The sequence below is a fragment of the Mustela nivalis genome, assembly GCF_964662115.1.
Source record: "Mustela nivalis genome assembly, chromosome: 8".
NCBI classification, from domain to species: Eukaryota; Metazoa; Chordata; class Mammalia; order Carnivora; family Mustelidae; genus Mustela; species Mustela nivalis.
The window spans coordinates 133,536,895-133,545,706 of record NC_139027.1 but is presented as its reverse complement, the minus strand read 5'-3'; the positions used below and the strand labels follow the sequence as shown (position 1 = coordinate 133,545,706).

General features: G+C 49.2%; 2 long non-coding RNA genes across 4 annotated transcripts in view; one reads left to right on the top strand and one right to left on the bottom strand.

Moving 5' to 3' along the window:
• Positions 1 to 702: 702 nt before the first annotated feature.
• Positions 703 to 8,812, top strand: part of LOC309871666 — a 13,399-nt gene continuing 5,289 nt past the window's right edge. The window contains exons 1-4 of one of the 3 annotated variants that reach the window (XR_014315421.1): positions 703 to 758; positions 2,217 to 2,526; positions 7,550 to 7,702; positions 8,206 to 8,319. This is a non-coding gene — a long non-coding RNA (uncharacterized lncRNA). Of the gene's footprint in view, positions 759 to 1,901; positions 2,527 to 7,549; positions 7,703 to 8,205; positions 8,320 to 8,812 lie in introns of those variants that run through there. The other 2 variants (XR_014315423.1, XR_014315422.1) reach the window with 2 other exon arrangements.
• Positions 5,547 to 8,812, bottom strand: part of LOC309871665 — a 24,797-nt gene continuing 21,531 nt past the window's right edge. The window contains exon 8 of the long non-coding RNA XR_014315419.1: positions 5,547 to 7,360. This is a non-coding gene — a long non-coding RNA (uncharacterized lncRNA). The remainder of the gene's footprint in view (positions 7,361 to 8,812) is intronic.

Genomic DNA, 8,812 nt, shown 5'->3' with positions numbered 1-8,812 from the left:
GGGTACTTCACTCCACCTGAGTCCTCAGGGCCTTCCCCTCATCTGCTTACCTCAAATCCCTCCTGACCCTTGTACATCCTTCCCAGCACCTGTGTGACAAGTTTGTTTTTTCATGTTTTTGGAGTCATCTGCCTCTGCCTCAGAATGAAAGCACTGAGGAGGCAGCGACCGTGTCAACTGACTGTTGCTGAGCCCGTAGAGTGGTACCTGCCTCCTAGCAGGTACTCGCACGTGACTTCACTGGGTGCCTGTGGTTTCTCCAGACTAACTCCCCCCACCACCACCACCCCCGGGGCTCAATGGTGAGAAGCCCGTCTTTCCCCAAGGGGGTTGGGTTCACTAAGTGTTTCTGGGGGAATTTAAGTTTTTTCTGGCGGTTTTGGGTGGAAGTACAGATGGAAAGGATTCCATCCTAAGCTGAATGATAATAAGGCTGTGGCCTCCACCCCCTGTTCGAAAGCACCTGATTTGGGCTGTGCTGGACATTAAGTGTGGTGTTGTGATAGGGTAGCTCCATGGTTTGGACTCAAGACCCGTTAAGACCTTAAAAATTATGAAGGGCCCCCGAGTATTTAGTTTGTGTATTATGTCTTTTAATATTCATTGTCTGAGAACTAAAACAGAATGTTTCATCAAAAGAACATACAAGCACACACATTCCATGAGTCATCAGGGTGACATCATCACACGCCATGTCCCTTCTGTAAAACACCACTGGATACCTGTGAGACAATGACAGTGAGAAGAACAAGTAACAGGTCAGTAGTGTGAAAATAGTTATAGCTTTGAGAATCCCCTGAAAAGGTCCCAGGGACACCCAGGGCGCACACACACACACACACACACACACACACACACACACACCCCGCCCTGCCCCGCCCCTGGGTTTATGAACCGTTGAGTAGAGAACATGTCACAGCCTTTAGGAATCTTTATTCTCAGCTGTCACCTTCTCCCCAACTGCCAGGGCCATGCCCTGGAAGCCAGGCCCCACTTCAACATGAGCGAGTGTGGGGTGGCTGAGCTCTATTACTATTATCCATACTGATTTATCAGGCCCTTTCCAAAAGGAAGTTCACGGACGCCAACACACCTGCGTGGGCCCTGCATTCCTAGAGGCGTTGTCATGTCCTCTCTCCCCTCCTCCGGGTGTGGTATCCCTCTTGGACTTTCCTTTCTACAGGGAGGACCGGGCCAGAGCTTCCTGGATCTCCTGAGTGGAATTTGCTCTGAGGCCTGCGTCACAGGTGTGCCTGAGCGGTGTAAAGCGGTGTAAGGAAGGAATGTGGAAAATAGTTTGAATTTGATAAAGGTATTGTGGAGGAGGGAACCTTTTCATTCCATGAGCTATTGTGGCTGCGCGTTTGTTGGCAGGGCCTGAAACTCAGCCTTCCTTGAGAAGCGTGAAGCCCAGAGCAACAGCACAGAGGAGGGTTTATATTTCTGTTTCTTTAGTTCCCAGACTGAGCCCTAATCTCATTTCTCTCCGTCATCCCTCCCCACCCCCAAATCCTCAAGCGAAAGCTGATCATGGAATGAAAAGCTAGTCCCATGCCTGGGAGAATTAGTACCCAGTGAGTTAGTGAGATAAGTAAGGTGAGTATGACACGGACTCGATAAATTATAGGGTCTCAAAATCGTTAGTTGGGAATGGGCTACCACTGATTATCACACCCACACGCTGGCAGGTCCGTCCAGCCTGTCTCCGCCCTCTGAAGAAGCCAGTAGGGGTTACGCCGGTGTCACATCGCCCTTTTCAAAACTTCTGTCTTTAAGAAAGGGAGAATGAGGTGCCAAGGAGTCATATATACTAGTGGCGAGATTTTATTCAAGACATTTTTCTTGCCAGCTCTTTTTCTCCTTGATTGCTCAAGTTCCAGTTCTGATGGAGCTGGTTAATAATTCTTTAAGAGTTGAAGTGTATATTTATGAATCTCAGACTACTCACCAAAGCATTTTAAGCCCTTTAGCAGAGGTGGAATTAAGTCACATGACCGGTTTTCTGGTTAATAGCTTATAACACTTTGGTACTTTGTGTGGGGGTGGGGCGGGAGTGCTGGAAGCTCAGGAAACCAACGAATTACCTCCTGTAGCCTTTAGGAAGCTAGATGCCCTTTTAGGTAAAAGCCCTGTCTTCATGGGAGGCCGTATGTGCCAGGCACAGTGCCGGAGCCCTACCCTGGAGAAGTTTGCCCTCTGACCTCTTCCCTCTCTAGGACTTAATTTCTCCGTCTGTGAATGCAGGCGCTGGAGGAGCTCATCTCCGCAACTCCTTCCAGCTCTTAACATTCTTCGGTTCCCCAGGGATAATGGAGATTGATCATTATTTCAACATTACCAGGGACGAACTAGAATGAAATGGGTAATCTTCCCATCAGGCTTCACAGACGGTCTGCCGTCATCAGCTAAAATATTCCAGTCCTAGGAGGTGTGGATGAAGATGATGATAATTCCCATTTATCCGAGGGTCCTACCTGGTTCCATGCACCGTGCCGAATGCTCTCCTGTGGATTATTTTATTTACTTGTAAGTGACATGGAAGAATCTTATGGTTGAAAACACTCAGATCGGGATGCCTGGGTGGTTCAGTGGGTTAAAGCCTCTGCCTTCAGCTCAGGTCATGATGCCAGGGTCCTGGGATCGAGTCCCGCATCGGGCTCCCTGCTCAGCGGGGAGCCTGCTTGCTCCTCTCTCTCTCTCTCTCTCTGCCTGCCTCTCTGCCTGCTTGTGATCTCTCTCTGTCAAATAAATACATTAAAAAGTCTTATTAAAAAAAGAAAGAAAGAAAACACTCAGATCTTAATATTTTTCTGATAGACGTTAACTTGAGCCCTTGCTCTGCTCCGCATTGATTGGGTGACCTTGAACTTGTTCGTTTAACCGCTCAGAGCGTCAGAGTCCTCTTCTATGAGACCAGACAGAAGCAGCCACCTCATAACATTGTTGCAGGGGTCAGCGGAAAAGCAGTGCATGAAGCGGCTCTGCCAACCATCAAGTGTAACACACATGCTAGTGGTTATTATTTAGCAAGTAGTACTGCCTACCAAAGCCTTTGGCAGAATTTCAAGAAATCCCTTGAAATAAAACAGAAATGTATAATAAACCATTCTTCTTGTCTTCACACGGGGTGGCCTTGTAATGGACATCTCTTAGCTGAGATGCAGCCCAGAGTAGTTAAAAATGTGACTCTCAGGTGCCTACATTCAAATCCTGCCTCTGCTATTTCCTAGCTGTGTGACCTTGGGCAAGCTCTTAACCTCTCTGAGCTTCCATTTCGTCATCTAGAAAATGAGGATAGGAAGAGAGTTGATCATCTTCATTTGTGTGCAAAGCATTCAGGAAAGGACCCAGCACAGAGTGAGGACTTTGTAAAGGTTACCCATTATTGTCATAATTGCTAATTATTTTTATGACCTAGTGCCGTAACAGAATTCGTTAATGTAGTAAGTATTTAAAGCCTCAGCTATGTCTACAGCACTGCTTTCAGCATGGAGATAAAGGATAAAAAGCGAGGATAGGATTTCTACCATCTAGCATTTCACAGTTCACATATAGATTGGTTCCGCAAATATTCTTGAGCTTCTACCATGGATCATGCAAGGAAACAAAAATCTGAATACAATAGAGTTCTTGCTTCCAAGGAACCCACGTCCAGCTGAGAAGTCAGAGCCAGGGAGAGATGTCTTCAGGAAGTGGTGGCCGCTGTAGTTAAGGGTGGTGGGGGGTTGTTGGAGTTGACATTCCAGAGATCACATTTGACTCTACCACCTGTGGAACCCATCTTTCTCTCTCTAGACCATTTACCTTGGGAATCAACCGAAGATAGTGATAACATCTATCCTCCTTGAATTAATAAGTATTTATAGTCTATTATGTGCCAGGTGCTATTCTAGAAGGTAAGCTTACAGTAGTAAACAAGACGTGACAACATCCCTGCCCTCCCAGAGCTGACATTCCACAGGGTAGAGACTGAACACACAGATTAATCAAAATGTGTAGTGTGTTAGTGATACGTGGAGAAAAATAAAGCAGGGAGGGAAGATGGGGAGGCCAGGGGGGTAGAGCAAGGTGTGGAAGGAGAAAGAAAATCCAACAGGAGGTGGCAGGGGTGACCTCTCAGGGAAGCTGGGGTGAGAAAGTGATCCTCCTGCATCTCTGTGTGTTTGGGGGAGGGGGCGGAGCAGGGAAGGCTTCCTTGCAGGCAGGGGCTCAGCACGAGTGCAAGGATTAAAGGCGATAAAGCTCACTCTGTCCTGGCACACGGCAAGCACTCAGAAGACACCAGCTGCTATTTTGAGCCATTACTCAGGGCTGAGGCCAGGGTATGAAAGGAGGAGGGTGGGAGCAGAAGAGAGAGAATGACTAAGTCAGCCTGGGGGTGGGGGGGCGGTCTGGAGTGTTTCACAGTGAAGTGACTCTCTGGTTAGGATCGGGCAGAAGAATGAGTAGGAGTTTGCTAGAGGCATGGCGGGCTGTGGGACGGGGGAGGAGGCATTCCAGGGAAAGGGAGCTTTGCAGCAGAGGTGTGGGGGCGGGGAAGAACATGGTGTGTTCCCTAAGCCATTGCGTGGGGCGTGGGTGTGCCCGGTGGTGGGGGCCCTCTCCTCTCTGGAGGTGGGAAAGGATGATGAGATGGGCCTCACCTGCTCTCCTGACCAGTTTGTGCTTTCCCCAGTGGTGCTGGGAGACTCCTCGAATGTTTACAACTGAGCGATGAAAGGATCAGATTTGTATTTTCATAAGCTCTACAGAAGAGGGAGGCACCGGGGGCAGCAAATTAATGAGTGCAGTGGGGAAGGGTGTAATTAAAAGGCAAAATGAATGGTATGGCTTATGGGACACGGGAAGGCAGGACATCCATCTATCCATCATTCACTCATTCAGTTCTTGTTCGGTGAGGTCCAGCCCTGTGCCTGGCACAGGCGAGATGCTGGGGCTACTCTGGGGACCAAGACCATCTGTTTCCATGAGGCAGACATGTGATAAGTGAATTCATTTTGGGAGGGGGGGTCAAGGAAGTGTCACAAATACGGTTGTTTGGGCCCAGGCTGGTAACTGAAGGGAGTGGAGAGGCTGGGGGGTGGCCAGGCCAGGGCTCACCTCCCACCTGTGTGGCTGAGAACATGGCTTTGTCCTGGCAGGTCTTCTGATTCCTTATGAGGTTGGATGGTTTTACGTCACACTTCCTGATTTTTAAATGTCCGCAATTGGTCAAACAGGGTGGTGATTGAGTATAAGTGGAGAGAGAGAGAGAGAGAGAGAGAGAGAGTGAGTGTGTGTGTGTATGTGTGCGCGCGTGCGCGTTCTAATTAGGATGGGTTGCAGGAAAAGCTCTGAGGACATGATATTGAAATATTATAAGGTGTTGGGGGTGGGGAGAGAGAAGAGCATGTGGCAAGGATCCAGGCGGGAGAAATGCGGTGTGTTTGAGGAATTACAGGAAAGCCCGTGCCTGGAACTTCGAGACTGAAGGAGAATGGTTCCAGAAGAGGCGGCGTGTGAGAGGTGGGCGGGGCCCGGTCATGCTGGGTCTTTGCAGGCGGGGGTGTGGGGTTTGGTTTTTATTCTGAGTTCACCGAAAGGCTGTCTCTGACTAATCAGAGATAACTTTAAGCTTTAAGTGGCATCATTCAGATTCTGGATTCTAGATTTAGAAGAGAGAGGAAAGGAAGAGCAGTTTTCGGGGGGGCGGGGGGGGGATGGCGAGGCCAGAGTGGTTCTCAAGGACGCCAGCATCCTTGGGTAGAGGATGAGCAAGCTGAAGGACTGTGAGGCAGGCAGCACAGCGGGATGAGTTCTGAGGCCCTGGAAACCTCAGGAAGTGACATTTGAATATGAGGTTGGTGTCATGGTATGGAAGTCACAGAACCAAGATCCTCGGTCTCTTCTGGATTTCATCTCGTGGGCCAGAGTGCCCCAAATGTCCCTGAGGTTACCAGTCATTCTGGATGCTCATTAAAAATGCAGATTCCAAGGCTCCCCTTCCACAAGCCCATTTCCAGAGGTCTGGAATGGGGCCAGGGAACCTGTAATTTGAGGTATCATCTGTGGGATTCTTTCCCTCTGGTAAATTTGGGAAGTGCTGATGGAGGCGCTGGGCGTCACGGGGTGTCTCTGACCTGGGAGCCAGAAGCTGGTGTTTTCAGACAGACATGAGGAGAGACAGATAACACAGGCAGGGAGACCAGTGAAGAGGCCCTTGGATTTGTCAGGACACAAGACTGGGAAGGTCTAGACTTGGGCCATAAGCAGGCTGTCCTTGATTCTTCGGGCTGCTGTAACAAGGTGCCACCAACCAGAGGGCTTAAACCGACAGAAATCTGTCCTCTTACAGTTCTGGAGGCCAGAAGTCCAAAATCAAGGTGTTGCCAGGGTGGAATCTGTGAGGGGGAAGGTTCTAGGCCTCTCCCCTTAGCTTCATGGGGTTGCCGGCCATCATGGCTGTTCCTTGGAAGTGAGTACATCAGTCTGTCATCACATGGCATTCTCTCTATTTTAACCTTCAAGTTAGATGCTGCTGGAGGGTTGAGGGAGAAAGACTACACGATTTATTGGGAAGCTGTTTGCTTGGCATATAGTTGATTCTCTGGAAGCTTGTTCTATAAACAGCAAGAAACATTTCCTGGGGGACTTTGGTGGTGCCAGATCAATGGTGGTGTGGGTGAAGAGACACACGGAAGTCCCCTATAGAGTGGACGATAAGTAAACGAGGACCATGGCACCAACGGCAAGGAAGATGGCTGCCGGGGGTAACCGAGAATAATGGCAGCTAAGACTACGGACGGAGCAGTGAAATGTGCCTAAAGCACTACAGTGTACTCCCCTTTTATCTTAGGGTGGGTTTGCCTGGGACTTTCCCAGTTGTATCCCCGAGCGCCCTGGGACAAGCCTTCAGTCTGACAAACCCAGTTTTATCTTCACAAAAATACATGGATTCATGTACTGTTATCACCCGCATTTTACCGGAGGAAACCGGAGCATAGACACATTAAGCAACTTGCCCGGGGCCCCACAGATAAGGGGTAGAGCTGGTGCCCAAACCCAGGCAGCTGGGTTCCAGGTCTCTTGCCCTCTGTTGCCTTTGACAGGGTCCAGTGAATTTCAATTGTTGGTATGAAAAGATTTCTTCCATTATGAAATACATAATTTTGTCTGGAAGCAGAAAGCATGCCTGTGTCCTTTTCCCCTTGCTCTGAGACAATCCAACAGGTAAGAAGTCAGTTAAGAGTCAGGTTGCAAGACTTGTTGCCTTCTAGGAGCCTTCTAGAAACATGATAGCCTCCAGGGGATCTGCTCCACAGCTCTGGCATCTGATCAGAATTCCTCATGGGATTTTTTTCAGCAGAGGGAGGATGGTTCACTATGGAGAGAAGTTTCCAAAATGAAAATAAAGCAACAAACAACCCAACTTGTTAGCAAAGATCCAGTGACTTAGCCTTATTAAATTCAGCATTAAGGAGAAGTGAACGAAATCCTTTAGATTTAGAAACCTTCCCCACCCCCAGGGGACATTAAGAACCAAACATATATATGTATTTTTTAATTTAAGGGAATGCCAAATTTTTGTAAAATCAAGCCAATGAAGAAAGCTTGAGAACCACGACAAAGCCAGTCAAAGCCGATGCCCAGATGCCTGCGATCTTATGCTTTCTCTTGGGAAACAGAAAAGACAGCAAGACCCAGGAAACCAGGAGGATGAGAGGTGGGTGATGATGGGGAGCGCGGCAGGCGAGCCCGGCTCAGTCCCCATGCCCCAGGCCTCTGAGCTGGCCCAGCTGGGACAGGGCACCTCATCTCTCCGAGTCCTGTCCTTACTAAAAGGTGCTACTGAGGAGCTACTCAGAGGTTGTACAGAGAATCCCACCAGATGATAAATGTGTCACCTGACGCTGTCACTGGCACATGCCCTGTGTTAAATTAATGGTACCTGTCACTGCCCACGACGCCTTTGGGCTTGCACTTTGGTCTGTGATTAGGAAGAGCCCTGAGCTAGCGTGTGTGGAAGGCTCCCGCGGCCTCAGGCCTGAGCTGAGTGAGCTATACGCACTCTCCCATTTTGCCCTCACATGAACGCGGGTCCTGCTGTCATCCCATTTGCAGACGTGGGGACGGAGTGTAAATGGCCTGTTTAATGATTCACACACAGGGGAAGGGCTTAGGACTCAGGTCCATTCTGACCCTGCTTTCTATGGCGTGACCTTACAGGAGAGCTTGAAAGGGGAAAGAGCAGTCATCTTTCTCCTTCCGGGTCCCTCTACGTTTAAGGAAGACCTGTTTGTCTCTGGAAAGTGCCTGTGGAAAATTTGAAAACAGAGCAAGGTAGGCCCAGCCACCTTCAGGGCTGGGGAGTTTCTGCCCGTGAACTGAGGCAAAAACTTTTTAGGCTGAAGTTGTTTCCCTCACGGTTGAACCTGACCCAGGCTGGGACCCTGCCCACTCCTCCTTTTCTTCACCCTGAAGTCAATGGTCCGAAAGCTTCCTCTTAAACAGCAGCTCTTCAAATTAAGAGCTTTGTGCATAGGGCCTGTGTTTCCTGTTCCTTGTTCAGGCTGGTAAGAATGTTTATCTGAGTCTGCCAACTTCGTCTGACTTTGTAACCGTGAGCCATGAGTGCTGCTTTTTATTTGTGTGTGGGCCTTGCCTCACTTTTCTTATATATATATTTTAAAGATTTTATTTATTTATTTGACAGAGAGTGTGAGAGAGGGAACACAAGCAGGGGGAGTGGGAGAGGGAGAAGCAGGCTTCCCACCCAGCAGGGAGCCCGACGCGAGGCTCGATCCCAGGACCCCGGGATCACGACCTGAGCCGA